The following is a 16,778-nucleotide window of genomic DNA, read 5'->3' as shown; positions in this document are numbered from 1 at the left end:
GGACAGAGCAAGAGGGAGAGAGGGATTGAACAAAAGAGACAGAGCAAGAGATAATGAGCAAAATAGACATATATAGAGAAAGCACGAGACATAAATATGGAGACAGAGTGGGAAAAAGATATATATAATCTATGTTGGGGTTTGGACCGAGACAAGGAAATCCCAGTCAAGGGGTTATATTATTTTTCTCCCCACGAGGCTTGCCGAGGGGGAGACAACATAATGTAACCCCTTGATTGGGATGTCCTTGTCTCAGACCATAACCCAACGTAGATTCTTTTACTCACCCAATAATATCCTTTAAATTAAAAAAGAACTTCTCACTTTGGCAATATAGTTTACGCGCAAATATTTACATACGGTCCATGAGTACAAACATGTTTATGAGGACTGTGGAGTGACCGTGTCATCCGAAGTACACAGTAGTTATGCGTGAGCCCGCAAAAAATAATAATAACATAAAACGTTGCATAGTATTGAGGTATTTTTACATTTAACATATGGATGTTATATGAAATTAACAAGAAATAGCTAATATTTATTATAAGAGAAAGTTTCATTTTCATCAGATCCGATTTAGAAAATTTCGTTGTAAATAATGGAACGATACTGGGCCCACACCTCTGTTGTAGCAATAGAGGCTATTATTATAACGAAACGTAACATGTAGCATGTGTTCATGCTTGGGTTATTCACGGGTAATTAGTAATCTGTGTCACTATGGTATACAACTCTTCTTTTCTTTGGAGGTGGTGAAACTGTTTGTGACATACTTGTGTTGTCCTTAATATTGATTGTAAAAGTACCCCCGTGTATAAAACACCCTCCAAATACGGACCCAAGTGGATAATCATGTGCTAAACTTTCAAGTTTACGGATTCTTTGAAAATTTATTTTTCTGTCTTGGAAATATAGCAAGTGCTATAGTGAAATTTGCTTATGGATGTGTCGACGGATAATGATTCCTTCTGACGGGTAAGTGCAATATTTGTCATTAAATATTGCAAATTTGTTTTTGATTCAACTGGGGCACAACGGATATGCTTAACAAAATTAGAATAAAGCATGTTTGACAACACATTTCTGTCTGTTACTAAGTTTTCCGTATTTGTTAAGAGAGTTGAGAGGCTATGAAGTGTATAGGTCTATAGTCTGTGTGCATAGATCAATGTTTTCTGTCATAGTTCATTTCACACAGCATTGAGAATTTTGTCCTATCTGTAGCACAGTAAATTTTCAGGTCAGCATCATAATTGTTGCAAACAGTATATTTTTCACACGAAGTATCTAAAACTAGTTAGGTAGCTTTAACTATATTTAATGACGCTGACCTGAAAATGTACTGAGCAATGCGTGGAACAAACTAGCATAATAAAAAAAAAACCTCGAAATCATATGCATGTGTATCTCTCTCTCAAAATGGTTTTGCATGGTGTGTTCTCAAAGATGGATTGACATAAGTTACTATGTTTTTTGTTATATATTTGTTGTTGTTTGATTTTAAAAGAACTACATCAGGCACAGCAGAAGACAACAAGGGTTTCTTTTTTTAAAAGTAGTTCTGAGCGCGTGGACACCTTGACTGAGACGACTGGTCTGAGATAAGAAAAGTAAGGTTAGCAAAACAACTATAATTTTTTTGTTGCATGGGTGAGAAAAACAAATAATAGCCGTTTGAAACTTTCATTATGTATTCCCAACCACAAGAACAAAATAAAATAATTTATAAAACATTAATAATTTTCAACAATGGTAACATCAATAGAGCGGTTCAAATACAAATATTGAAAATAAAGTTTTACAAACGTTCATCACATGAAGACGTTTGATGAGTTTCACTAAAACCCAATACAATAGATGACAGCTGATAACATGAAAAAGAAACAGTGGGTCAGTATTTGAAGGGCAAATAACTCTGGTCAATTTCACATGGACATCATATAACAGAGCAAAATCAAGACCCATTTATTCATGTGATTGAAATGTACATAAAAGTTTGGGGTTATCAAAAGAATTAATATAAACCATGAAGAAAGGAGGGGAAAAAAACCTAATACTGTGTAGACTACCTGCAGTTTAAGGAGCCGAGCAGTGAGACCCATTAACTATGTCATCATGTCCAGTAGGAACTGACATGCAGTCACTCTAGAATTAGTATTGGAAGATAATAAATAAAAGGAAAACAAATATACGGAAATATTCTGAACTGGAACAGCTATCAAATCTATTACATCAACGAAATGAAAAGATTTCCGACTCTCTATTAAGTTTTTGTTGATTAATACCACAACTGTTGTGTTGTTGTTGTTGTTGTTGTAGGGTTTAACGCCAGTTTTCAGCACACGATAGGCTATACATGGCGGCCAATATTAATGGTGGAGGAATAACCCGGGAAAACCCCGGAAAGAACCACCGACCCACGAGAAGCTACTGGCAAGCTTTCTAACATACCCACATTGGCTGAATCCGAGACTCGAACCCACGCAGACAGGCGTGAGATGGCAGTGATCCGTAACGGAGAGCGCGTTAGACCACTCGGGGCCCCACAACTGTTGTCAGTTAACAATCATGAAAATAAATGAAAAAAATACATTAAGTGTAAGTGTTTTAGATTTTTAGTGCATCATTAACAATTTTTCAGTCATATCGCTATAATATCTGCAGTGTGACATTTTGTAGTGATATCAAGCACTGGGGCATGATGCCGCAGATATGTGTTATCATGCCCCACCCAGTCACATTATCCTGTCACCAGGCCGATCAGTCCTAACACTAACCTCTTAATACTAAGCGCCTTGCGAGGCAGCTGCTAGTACCATTTTTATAAGTCTCTGATATGACTTGGTCAAATGTTATTCATTCTTACCAGCATGTACAATATCAGTGCATTGTCTATTTACTGAAATGTATTGATTAGGGCTGAAAGCAGCCATAGGTTTTGTAGATACAAACAATGGAAGCAGACAGTGCTGTTTTACACAAGAACAAATTTCATTGACTGGGGGATAGGGTTTCCCCCAAGGAATCTTCTGTTTTGAATCATTCAAATGACTCCTTGAAACCATTTTATGTGCGACTATAATTGGTTTTCCACAGAATGCATCTGGATGGATTGTTTTCTTATAAAGCCTGTGCAAGATGAAGAAAAGTTGAATAAAATGTTATATTAAAAAAAGGCTTAAAACTAAACCTGACTTTAACATGGAATATGATAAATAAAGAAATGGAACTTCAAAGATTCTTGGCTGCAGAAGTTTCTGTGGCACGATGCCAGCAAAGATCAAACAATTGCAGCTTGTAATGCATGTAAGAGATGGTCCTGATACCAACAAAAACCAGTGGATTGTTTGCAGGACAGGTCATCACAAGGAAAGATGTACTGTTTACAAATCAAAAAGTGCAAAGCACAATACACGTCAATTAAAATGTTTCGGTGAAAAAGTCAAATCTGATAAAGATGTGGGTGATTTTTAGATTGAGTGATCAATAAATACATTGTGAGCCAAACTGAGTTTTACAAGAATCTGTTTAATTAATTAAAAAAAATTCACAAGTGAATTAGTTAAGTAGGGTTTTCAGTCAAAATAGGAAAATAGTGAAGTATGACAAGTTTTCCTCATTCAAAACTAGTGATGACAGCTATAACCTTAGGACCCAAAATAAATATTTTTAGTTCACATTTTTGTGTAACACAAATATGTGTATCATACATAATACATTGATATTGTATTGTTTCAAAATTAATAATTCACATTTTCACATTCTATTCAAAAACGTTAATATGGAGGAAACAAGAGCTGATTAGTTCTTTAAGAAAAAAAAATACTTTTGTACTTATACTCAAAAATGCAACCAATAAAACTTTGTATGACAGAAAACACCAAAATATATAATACAATAAAATTTTAATGCATGTATGGTGCCCAGAAGAAGCAAATTAATTGGGCTAATTTTGAACAGTTACAGACTTGTTTACCCATACATTTTCTTGTCAGTATTTTAAGCAGTGTCTGTCAGGATTTTCATTCAGTGTTTCTAGCATCTTAGCACATATCACCTATGAAACAGGGCACAAACTGAAGACACTATAAATACACTATAATTACCATTATGTAGTATTGCACGACATACTGATGATACACTATTTTGTTGCTGTTGTTGTAGGGTTTAACGCCATTTTTCAGCACAATATAGGCTATAAATGGCAGCCAGTATATACGGTGGAGGAAGAACCCGGGAAAAGCCAGGAAATAACCACCGACCCACGAGAAGCTACTAGCTTTCTCACATGTACATATTGGCTGAATCCGAGACTCAAACCCACGCAGACACAGGTGAGATGGCAGTGATCCGTAACGGAGAGTGCTTTAGACCACTCGGCGCCCCACACTATTCTGTAAACAACTCCTAGTTTGTAAAGACATTGATATTCAGGCACCTCTGTGTTCTAAGCAAAATCTGCAGATATTGACCATTGACTTAAACATACTTATATTACAGTGATAAAAACCCAGAAAGGAATACCTCCACACACCCAAATTCATGCTGTTATTTAACTCTGTTACTTTCTCTAGAAAATCTGTTTTCTCAGCTTCATACATATCTGTAACATTTAAAATAAAGCCAAATCTCTACATTTTACAAGGTAAAGGAAGACTTAATACAAAACATTATGACATAAATTGTTACCACCATCCATCCTCTCAGAAAATAATAAGTTCATCTAGATATGTGAAGGCAATCTTATTTATTTCATAAAATCTGATATCAGCTTTGTTAACATTTACAGTAACAGATTGCTTCTAAATACCTTGTGCAATTTTGGAATCTGGGAACATATTTGTCATTGCTTCTGTTAACTTGTCAGCTGTGCTCAATGACAAATTCATATTTATGATCAACTCACAGAGAATCGCCTCAGCCCGAGTTATTTGCTTTTGAAATATGTGTTGATCACTGACTTCCTTTCCCTTCATCATTGACAAAACATTTATATTTCCCTTCACTAATTATTCCAATTTTGCATGATTTTCTGATTCCACATGCCGTGAACAGTCATTCCTTCCACCATGTGCACAGGAAAAGTCTAAGTTCTCTTTTAGACGATGGTTTAAGGCATGGCCACAGAGTATTACAGACTGGTAGAAAATGCTGCTTTCTATTATTAGAATTTCTATTTTCATGCTAAAACTTTCTTATCATCGACAATTTTCGTTGTTTAAACAACCGGATGCGAAGAATGTTAAAATCAATGATGTGGCACAGACTGCAGACACGGACACAGATTTTAGAGATGATACAACAAAATAAAATGGAATAAAAACCACTTACAAATTAATCCAAAAATATTAATAATAAATGCATCCTCAAATCGTATTTTCCGATCAATGACCATACCGAGGGACTTTATTCTGTACAAATACGGTAAAATATGGACGGGTAAACAGATCTGCAGTTATTTCAGATTTTGCAATAAATGATTCAAGAAACATACAAATCATCTCCATTTTCATTCTATAAGGAACATGTCTGCACAATTAATGGTTCAAAATAAAGTCTTCGTTAGTGAATTTCACAGGACAACCAGGACAGCAGAATACCTACAATGAAAGAACAGTTTCAACAGTTATAATGTTACTGCAAAAGGAAAAGTATATACATGTTACCCATGCTGCATTTAAAAAAATATAATAGCTTATTATTTATAATAATTCTAGCATTGTGATAGAAAAATTGATGAAATCTAAATATCAGATTTTACCTTCACTGGTCAACTGTAAAAGCAGTAGTTACAAACATGGTTCCCATGCTTTTCAAAAGATAAATGTTCAGGTCATTTCCAGGATGAAATTACTTTGTTCAAGATTCACATATGACCATGACTGAATGGAATTAAAGAACATTTTGGATTATAAAACATGCATTTTCTAAATCTAAAGCTGTTTATCATTCAAGACTCCAAAGTAGTCAGAAAAGATGAGCATGTGCAAAACCATGAAATGTATCACACAAAACAAGTTTGACTATACTCATATAAATTGGCAGGTAAAGTCATTTCAATGTACAGAATGCAAATTCTAATTTTACCATGCTGACCTACACTATGTTGTTATGTGGAAACAACATAATGAACATATGCGTGTTATACAATGTAAAGATTTCCTATCACAATAGGAAAATAAAATAAAAGCATAGTATTAGAATCTTTTCTTGAAACGAAAACAGTTTAACTTTAAATTTACCTGTGCCAAAAACCCAAACAAAATTTTTCAAACAACCTAAACTCATTAAGATGATCTAGTTTAACATCAATCATTTAAAATCATTTACAAAAAGGGTTGATTTAAATTTTTAAAAAAAAAGCCTTCAAAATGATAACCGCTGTATAAACAACTGAATTTCTTTAAAATCAAATTGTCTTCTTGTAACTGATAAACCAGTCCCCAAACCTGTACTGATACATTGGCTCGTTTTGTTTTTGAATATATAATAAAAGGGATGACACTTTCCTATTTCTCCTGTGTTCTATTTAAGATCTGAAACCAATGCTTCAAGCTACATGTCACTGTGTAATAGTTTCACACCAAAGTTCAGCTAAGCGATTCAAAATTTTGGACAACAAAATTTGGCTTAAAATGAAAAGCAGTCCCTTTTCTAATCCGAATTTCCTATAAATATACAAATCCTATTTTTTACATTTGGTTTTCTAGGTTCAGGTGTGAGGTCCGAGCAATTGCATTAGAAAAAAATAGGAATTTGCTGCCACTGTGTGGTAGCGGCATATGGTAGTCACTTACCAGTAGGCCTAGCAAATTTAAACTATGTTATATAATTGATAGGAAACTGATTTAATTTCTCAAAATTGGCAAATATGGCAAGTATTATAATCATTATGTCTTTAATCCGCTGACAGACTAGACAAAACTACACCATAGATGAAACATGACCCGGTACTTGCCATTTGTGTTACTAGTCAGATTAATTCAGCCATTTGTGTTGACTTCATAACTCCAACAACGATATCAAAAGTCCAATAATCATTTGATATCAACAACAAACTTCTTTTTAATGTTGTTGTACAAATATTAAATAATATTAAATGAAAGACAGCTACAGAAAGAACATATAATTCTCAACATATTTAATTCAAGAACAATGACAAGAAACCCGTCAGTTTTGCAGCAATCAGGCCAGTCTTAAAAGTGAAAATTTTCATGAAATGCGCAGACAAAATGTCTTACTTTAGTCTTTGCAGTTTCCACTTCAGGAGATGAGTTGTCACCAGTGGTAATTTTAACAGCATGAGGAAGCTAAAAAACATTCATGCATCGAAAGCATGGATCGAATGTGTACAGGAGAATGGTTGGGTTGATGAGAAGATGTTGCGGTAGATAGAAGTGTTTTATCTGAAGAACACACTTTAATACATTTTAAATTTGAGTGCGTTCACTGACATGCACTTTTTGTATGATTTAAAAGTTGTCCCACAACCTAAAACTCATAAAAACAAACAGTTCACCAAAACATTATTTTGAAAATTAATTTAAGCTGTCCCAATGTATACTGTAAATATGGTATATTCAATGTTTTTAAAAAGAATAAGAAAAGGAAATAAAACTATCATTTTAATAAAGTGAGATCAATCAGCATTAAAATAAAATTGTTGTTGATAGGTTTTTCACTAACCTGCCATGACAGAACTTTAAATCCACTTGCAGATTCAACACAATGGTGGACACTGTCAGCCCAAGGGATATTTTCCCAAAACAAACTGTCAGTGTTCAGCTAAATAAAAACAAATTGTAATACATGAACATCTTGATCATTAATGGAGAAAAAAGATACATACATTGTCCATCTTATAGTTAAATCAATGTATGGCCACAATATTGAAGCCATGACTGATATCTGGATAGGTTGACAAAGGAATGTAGAACTAATATTGTTTTATTATATATATTTATATTTATTCACCAAGGCTATTCAATAGTTCCTTTTCAATTTAATTGGAAAAGACAATTCACGCCTCATTTAGAAAGTCTATTGAACTGGCCACCAAGTATATAATTTACGTAAAGCTATCTGTATGGCTACCACATACCTGAACTGTGAAATATACTAATTGTTGCAAATGATTACATTTTACAGCAACACTTTTCCTTATCTGAGAAATCCCTTTTTATGATCATAATATCCAAGAGTTCTGTTTCTATCTCTAAATGTTTGCACAAAGACGTTCAGTAATACTGCAGGACACACACTTTGAAGTTTAACAGGAAACATGATTATCATATCTATAATTAACATCTGTAAAAAAAAAAAAAAAAAAAAAAAAAACATGCATTAAAATGGCCAACTGATTTGATAGAACAGAGACCTCTGGTAAGACAATGCTGTTACACCTTGCTAATGAAAAAAGGCAGGCTTAATAAGTAGTTTTTTAGCATGATTATTTAAGTAATGTGATTATCCAAATACTAAATGCTAAATTCGGACCTATCTTAGCTTTTGCCCACTACATCTGGATGATCATGAAATCGGCTTAATTGCTTAAGCATGTTAGTCTTTCAGGTTTCTGCAGGTCACTGTTGTTAAAACTTGCACAATGTTACAGTCCTTTATCTCCTCCAGAAACAGACATTTTAAAATAGATATTGAGTAAATATAATGGGTAACAAATCCAATCGATGATCTTTTTCTGTTCTTCACTCAAAACAAACAAATCTTTTTATGTTATGTTCAAACTAGTTGGCAAAAAAACTGTATTAGAAGTTTGAAAGTGGATTTCTTACATAATGTCACCTGTTTACTGTTTATTTCCTGCACTGTTTTGTGTACATCTGCACAGTATCATCGACTGTCTTAACTTTGCACCAGTCTTTGATTGGTTACCCATGTCTCTCGCAACCTTACATCCCTGTTTCAAAATCATTGTCACCAACTGAATCAACACCTTTTTTCTAAAATACTGATAGTAAGTACTGATTAAGAAATATTTGACAAAATAAAATATAAATATGTACCACGATTACAATAATAGAAAACAAAATGGAAATGTCCAGTTTAACTAATGCCATATTTGCAACAAGTTTGTTGCTCTGGAGCGAGTGTTGGCTGTTTAAGTCAGGGCATATGGTTGTGTTGGTTTTCTTTATCTTTTTATTTGAAGAAAGCCATATTGTTTTGAAGGCAAAGGCAAAGCAAAACTTGGTTACTATAATATACACTTTTTATACCATGTTATAGCATTCTTGCACCATCCCATTTGTTTCTACCACCATTTAATATTAAAACGCATTAAGAATATAAAAAATGCACAGAACGCAGTCATTTCATTCATTGATTTATAATTTTTAATCTGATCGTCACTAGGGGTTCCCAAACAGTCAACTTATTGGCATTTTCAATCACCGCTATGGTGGCCTAGTGGTTATAGCATCCGCCTCGGATGCAGGAGGTCGTTGGTTCGATTCCCGGCCGAGTCATACCAAAGACTTAAAAAATGGTACTAACCGTTGCCTCGTTTGGTGCTCAGCATTAAGAGGTTAATGTTCTGACTGGTCGGCCTGGTGTCAGGATAATGTGACTGGATGGGATATCATGCTACATGTCTGCCGCATGATGCCCCAGTTCTAGACATCACTATAAACTGTCACACTGCAGACATCGTAGTAATATGACTGAAAATTTTTTAAAGTTACGTTAAAAATCCAAATCACACGCATTTTGATTTTGAATCTCTAGCAACATGGTCACCATATCTCCTTAGGCCAGTCAATGTTCACAAGCAATGTATGTGATGTAGTTCATTATCTTTGAAATCAAATAATTCCGTAAATTTTGGATTTACATCTCTTTGAACAAATGCATACAGGAGTTCTTCCTATTTATGTGTTCAATTTGTTTTAGAAATATTTAAACTAGAAATTGCAAATATTGGATATAGACACAGGTTTGGCTGAAATAGACAATTCTAGAAATAAGAAATGGACACCGAGCAGTCTGTTTGTTTACATCAGAAATTCCTGTTTGCATTGAAATACCAATAATCGGACAGTGTTAGGGACCCCTTGGTATCAATCAGTTTAGAAATTATAAAACACTGAATGAAATGGCAAACTTTTGTGAATTTTTTATATTCTTGATGATTTTTGTTTTTAAAATTGGTAGAGGTTAAAAACATATGGGTAAAGATGCCAACAGGTACACAGGTATTCACCCATTGATAATAACCCAGGTAAAATAATGTACAACCGGGTACCCATTAAAAAAAATAAGTTTTCCAAGTTCAAATCGAGACACAGAAAAATGATTTCAGTTTGAAGCTTGTGTTGTGTGCTCATTTATTCATCATCAAAGGGGCTCGTATGGTTCCTTACAATTTACTTATCATACATGTACTATATAACAATACAAGGGAGGACACTTCTCTCCTTTCTCATGCGACCTATTTAAGAATCAACGCTGATATTTCAGATTGTGTGCCATTTTTCTCACGACCTAAATGCACCTGTTTTGAGTTCCAGATGACATCAACTCGTCAATACCTCTCGTCATTAGAAACAGTAAGTACTGATTAAGAAATATTTGATGAAATAAAATTAAAATACGTACTACAATTCAAATAAAAGAAAGCACAATAGAAATGCCCAGTTTAACTAAATGCCATTATTGCCTCAAGTTTGTGGCCTTGGAGTGAGTGTTAGCTGTTCAAGTCAGGGACGCTGCTCATATGTTTACTGTGTTTTTTAATACCAGGAAACCCAAATCAGATATTTTTTGTCATGGCAAATGTAACACAAAAATGTAGTTACGATAACATACACTTCTTATATCATGTTGAGAAAAATTGAACAAACTATACAGAATGAAATTTTTCACTGAACTGTTTAAAATTAAGAGTAAAAAAAACTGTTATTTTATAACACTGAGAAGACAATTCAAATAAAAATTCACATGTGTAAATGTGTAATTTTTGCGTGATTTTTTTATATGAAACAGTTCCAAGAAAACAGGTGGGTTTCTCGCATCGAAACAACTTGTCAGATTCATTCTATTTTTATACTACATACATAGTGAACCAGTCTAGATTGAAAATAAATGATGCCAGACATTAATAATAATAATAATAATAATAATCTAATCTTTAGAAGCTCCAAGCGCTTTACAACATTAGACAACACCTATAAGATAAAAAATATATAATAATATTATTACAAAAACAAATACCATGAAATTAGAAAAAAAATTAAAAAATTAAAAACATGCTGAGAATATTTCAGGTAGGAAACATTATTAGGTCTTTAAGTTTGTTCTTGCAGTTGAAATAAGTGAGTTTTGAGAGCCCTCTTGAATGTGATCAGTGTGTCTTTGTGTCTAAGTTCAGTGGGCAATTCATTCCACGTTGCTGGGCCCTGGTATGCAAAAGAACACTGTTCATATGACTTTGTTTTCATAGTGGGAATAATGAGTATACGATTGTCAGAAGAGGAGCATAAGTATCTTGCTGGTGTGTACACATGGGTGAGATCGGATAGGTATGTTGGACTAGAGTCAATCAGTGAGACGTAGCACAGAGAACAAATTTTGTGTTTGATTCTGGATCGAATGGATAGCCAATGTAGGGTACAGAGCAGTGGGGAGGTGTGCTCTGATCGTGGTATTCTAAGCATGATCCGAGCAGCTGTGTTGTGAACTTTTTGAAGTTTCTGGAGTAGATATTGAGATGAACCAGACAGAATTGAGTTACAATAATCCAGTCTTGAAAGTACTAATGAACGCACAAGTGTTTTAGTGGCAATAAAATAACCCCCCAAGCTGGGATGAATAGATGTGACTGATGGATGTTATACGACTGAAAAATGTTAGGAGAGGGATTTTGTTAAACTTAAAAACATGCTGCACTGGACTGCCGTTGAGGGACGAACCATGGCAGGTCGAGTATAATACAACAATCATCATTTGGACTTTACAACTATTCACGAAAGTTACTGTAGACATGTAGACTAGTTAAAGTGAGTGTTACACATAAATAATCTATCAATTTCTTTTGTCTCTACTATTGTACTACGGTATTTACAGTATGTTTTCAGACGGCAACAAATAATTACTTTTTTTGTCGTCCAAAGACATTGAATTCTTTAATTAGGTGTCTGAAAACATACAGGGGAAGATAAATTTATGCCCCCCCCCCCCCTCCATAACAAAATTACCGTTAGCTCACATGATGACATGCTGTCATAAAGAAAAATAAGTATTTTGCCCAATACCATGGAAAGGATAATGAATGAAAAACAGGTGTGTGTGTGTGTGTGATTTGGATTTTTAACGTAGCTTTAAAAAAAATTAAGTCATATCGTTACGATGTCTGCAGTGTGACAGTTTAATAGCAATATCTAGCAAAGGGGTATCATGCCGCTGACAGGTAGCATGATGTCAAAACCAGTCACATTATCCTGACGCCAGGCCGACTAGTCCTAACACTAACCTCTTAATGCTGAGCGCCAAGCGAGGCAACTGTTAGCATAAGATGTAGAAAAAATTATAGTGGAGCAAGAACCGAAAATTGCAAAGCATATAAATGCTATATCTGCCCTCCTCCCAAACGGTGTCCAAAAACAAACTGTAAATACAGTGTAACTACTAATCCAAATGAATTTAGACGATTTGAGACGAAACTTTTAACCACTGATCCAGGTAAGTAGCAGACCTGCTTATAACATGGGGTCAGTTGTAGAGCCCATTTTATTTTACTAGAAAGTACCAAAAATCTGACCCGTATTTGTTGAACATGAACGAAATCGTGATCAAAGTTGGTAATTGAAACCTGTTGGAATTTTTATCGATCTCTCAGTGGTTGGGCGTCTTGACTATAAAGGTCATTTTTACATAAAAGCAAATAACTTAATTAGACAAAGCACTTTATTGACAGTTATTGCCAATTAGATTTTAAAATGAGTATTCAGCCATTAAACAGACCAGCTAGCCCTACCCCCCTTAGAGGCTTTCACAGTGTCAAGCAAGGATGGCATCATTTCATATAGTTATGGAGGTCCCTTGATAAATTACACCCTTGCCTATAGCACAGTCTGTTTTTGGACCCGTGGTGCACGAGTTATCAAGGGAGTGGTGTATATTGCTCTTTTTATGCTCAGATTATGCTTTTTTGCTGCTTATTTTAGTAATAATTATGCTTATACAACAAAGCAGTTCAGATTAACATTTAATACAATTTTCATTTGATTGGGTACCCAGAGAACTGATTGTTAGGCCTGACAGGTACCTGGTAGAAATTTCCCAAAATTGTTACATCTCTACATATGGGCGGATATGCAAATAGTTTAGGAATAATTAATCTAACTGAAAACCATACATAATGAAATCTTTCATTTAAATATTTTAATTTAAGGGGAAAACAACTCTGTTGTGACATAAAAAAATCTTTAAAAAACTTCACTAAGTATTATATTGTAATTTTTGGGGGATAATTTTTGTAATTATTACTTATAAGTGTATTATTGCCGATAAAATGTGTTTGAAAGAAATAAAATATATTAAAGATGCAAATATTAATAATACAGGGACATCAAAAACGATCAATTGATATACCCTGGACTAAATGTCGCATCTTATGTCATGTGGCATGTATTTGGCAAATGGAGAACTTACCAATGGAGAACTCGCTTAGGGAACACTAGCCCTAGGGTGGTTGGAGAATTCAATCCAGGCTGACTGAAGAGAGAGAGAGAGACAGAGTTAGAGAGCTTCTCTGGAGAAGTGAGAGAGCTTACTTGTATACTGATTAAGACTGTCAAATTTATACCTTAAGTGTTCACAAAGAAATCAATCAGTTATCATTAATAATATCAATTCTCAAAGCAGATGAAATTGTCAATAAATACTGGCATAGTTATCACCAATTTACTTCATGTACCAGTTGCATAAGTTCCAGCCGGTGAAGCTTAAAACGTAGGTAACATTGCATGTAGAAATAAAAAAGCGCTGGCGTTTACACCTCAAAAGCATCTTATATAGTTGATTGAGGGGGTAGGGGTACTGATGCACATCTGTGAAGTTAGTGGACAAAAAGATGGAGTGAAGCCTTCAGATACTCATATTTAAGTTATTCTAAGCCAGGTTTGTTTCTATAAAAATGGGTATTTGGTGATATAATTTCGTTATTACTAAAAATATGAGGCAAATATTAAATTCCAATGAAAAAAATTGGGATCATTTAAGCTAAATAGTTAAATAGACAGTTACAATGCTTTGTTGGGATGGAGACAAAGCTTATGAGGTAAATTATCAGATATATGCTGAAATAAATGAGGCTGCACTTAAGTTGTTACTATCTAGGATACCACAAAGATTATTATGTTATCTTGGTTTTGGTAAGTTTCAAACAAACAAGTCTGATATAATGATATAACACCACACAATGGTGACATTACTATAGTACAAGTCACATGGGTCATGTATGCGCATTTACTCATTTTTAATTAAATATAAATTCGTTTAAAATTTAACACTAATTTTATTTAACCAAAGTCTATTCGATCCTAATTACTTAATGCTCTGCACCTTAACTGTCTCCATGAATCTTCCAGACAAATATCTATTGCTATGGACTTTTACAATGGTGGCCATGTACTGAACTTGGGTCAAAATAAGAGCATGTCCAGTGTAATCATCACAGTCGAGGGTAGTACGAATTTGTTTATCAATATGTGTAGCTTTCATTGTGACATCATAGTGCGCACCATTCAATCCAGATTATACTGGATCACACCTTTAGGTTCATTTTGTCAAAATATATACGTACTTTAATATTGATTTTGCCGCTGGGACCTCTTGGGGCATCGAAATAATGTCCTTCCAAAGGAATATGGATGTATAAGAATCTAAATGAAGTGAATACTTGCTACGCAAAGGTATGTAGAATCAAAGTATAAAAAAATGGCACCAATTACTGAAATAGTCGGTGCTGAATACCTGCATGTCCTGTGTGACTTGTACTATATAAACAAAATCAACAACAGCAAAAAGTTATTCTGCAATGACCGGCAATAATAGTCCAACATACACAGGGCATAAGTAACACTTGCTATAGAAATGAACAGGTGTGTGTGTGAGGGGTATATCTGAATTTAAGTGTGATTAAGTCCTAAATGATGTATGTATGTGTATATGATATGTCTGCATGTGGCAGTTTATAGTGATGTATGCACTGGAGCGTCATGCCTCAGACATGTAGCATGATGTATCTCGGTTATTCGGTAACTGAACAATTCAATAGGCGATCATAAAACGCGGTATCCATCATTGGGCGATACCTCTAAATTAGTATCTATGATCTTCGGGGCGACTTTTCCTGACACTTGGAATGATGATTTCTCCAAGGGACAGGTTCTCCGTGGAGCTAGTCCTACATGTAAGACCATGACGCTGATATTTATGTTTTGGGCGTTAGGACTAGCACTAAAACAAAACAAACTCGTGCAGTGTCTTACATTGTAGGACTATTCATGGGGCGAGTAATCCCAAGGCGAGTTCTCTACTATTCCAGCAGCACGAGCCATTTAAATTTGAAACTCAGGTCAAAGCTAGGATTTGAACTCAGCCTATCAATTATTGCTTCAAAATACAATATGATCATACACCATGCTCCTGAATATGCGCTCTATTTGGTTAAATTCGAATGTCTTCTCTTGTCGTCGTCTAAGCCCCAGCAAGTAACAATATTTATCTGGTAAGTTACTATCTATCTTATTCGGTAATACATTCAAATTCTGCGATTGATCATAGTCGACAGACGCTTACAAAACATGACATTACAATGACCGGCCCCTAGCTGGAGAACGTGATAATAAATTTGATAAATAGCTTTTATATTTAATTAAAAAATTATTTTGTATCATTAATCCTTTTATGTGACTTATTTACATCAATCTGTACATACTAGTTGTCGTATTCGATGGATTTTTTCAGTTTAATTAGGCAAGGCTGATAACCAAGGCTGATAGCCGTTTTCTGAATGCTATCATACCTGTAGGGGGCGCTCACCAGTTAATATGGACTTTTGAGAGAGTGACCTATGTAAGGTGAAGTAGTTTGCATTTAAAATATGCACAATGGAGAGAATGTTGGCATACCTCTATGCTACATTAATGTAATTTGGATGATATTTCTTTGGATATTGTACTTTTGGAAATTTTACATGATTTAAGCACACTGTTAACTAAAATGACTGCTCCCTTGTGTTAAAAAATCAGTCTGAATTAGTCTAAAGTACACTATACATAGCAGCTATTAAAATGGGAAAATGAATTTTGCCAGACTAGACAATACTAGCTTTTGAAAGTGCACTGAATGAATTACCAAATATATAAAATGTAACAAAAAAAGTTATCGGCTCTTTTTCATACAATTTACCTCTGAAATTCAGGAAGTGAAAATGACCAAGTAGAGCTAACACTTTTTTGAAAGATGCACATTTGAAGCAAGGCCAAGCTGTATACTCTATAACCCATAGTACACCCATCAATCATACACCAAAATAAAGGGAATTAAAGGTTCTTTGAACTATACCTAAGATATACAAGGTCTTTTTTAATAGCCAGTATAACCAGTGAGGAAAACCGGGGAAATTCTTTTTTCTTTAAAATCCTAACCCTATGCAAAATATGAAACTGTAGAGTGCCACCTTGAAGCAAATATCAAAATGTTTGCAATTATTTTTTTTATTTTCATATAATTATGTATGATGTTCTGGATAAAAT

General features: G+C 34.3%; 1 long non-coding RNA gene across 1 annotated transcript; it reads right to left on the bottom strand.

The window, feature by feature from the left end:
* Positions 1–1,673: 1,673 nt before the first annotated feature.
* LOC149783733 (uncharacterized) lies at positions 1,674–15,781 on the bottom strand. The gene is made up of 4 exons (XR_016413665.1): positions 15,658–15,781; positions 13,669–13,731; positions 7,687–7,785; positions 1,674–5,600 (listed from the first exon to the last, which is right to left on the bottom strand). It is a non-coding gene; the product is annotated as an uncharacterized LOC149783733 (long non-coding RNA).
* Between the last annotated feature and the right edge of the window lie 997 nt (positions 15,782–16,778).

This window comes from Sinohyriopsis cumingii, chromosome 14, assembly GCF_028554795.1.
Source record: "Sinohyriopsis cumingii isolate HCF-2022 chromosome 14, ASM2855479v2, whole genome shotgun sequence".
NCBI lineage: Eukaryota > Metazoa > Mollusca > Bivalvia > Unionida > Unionidae > Sinohyriopsis > Sinohyriopsis cumingii.
The sequence above is the reverse complement of the archived record's forward strand: the minus strand, read 5'-3'. Positions and strand labels throughout refer to the sequence as shown.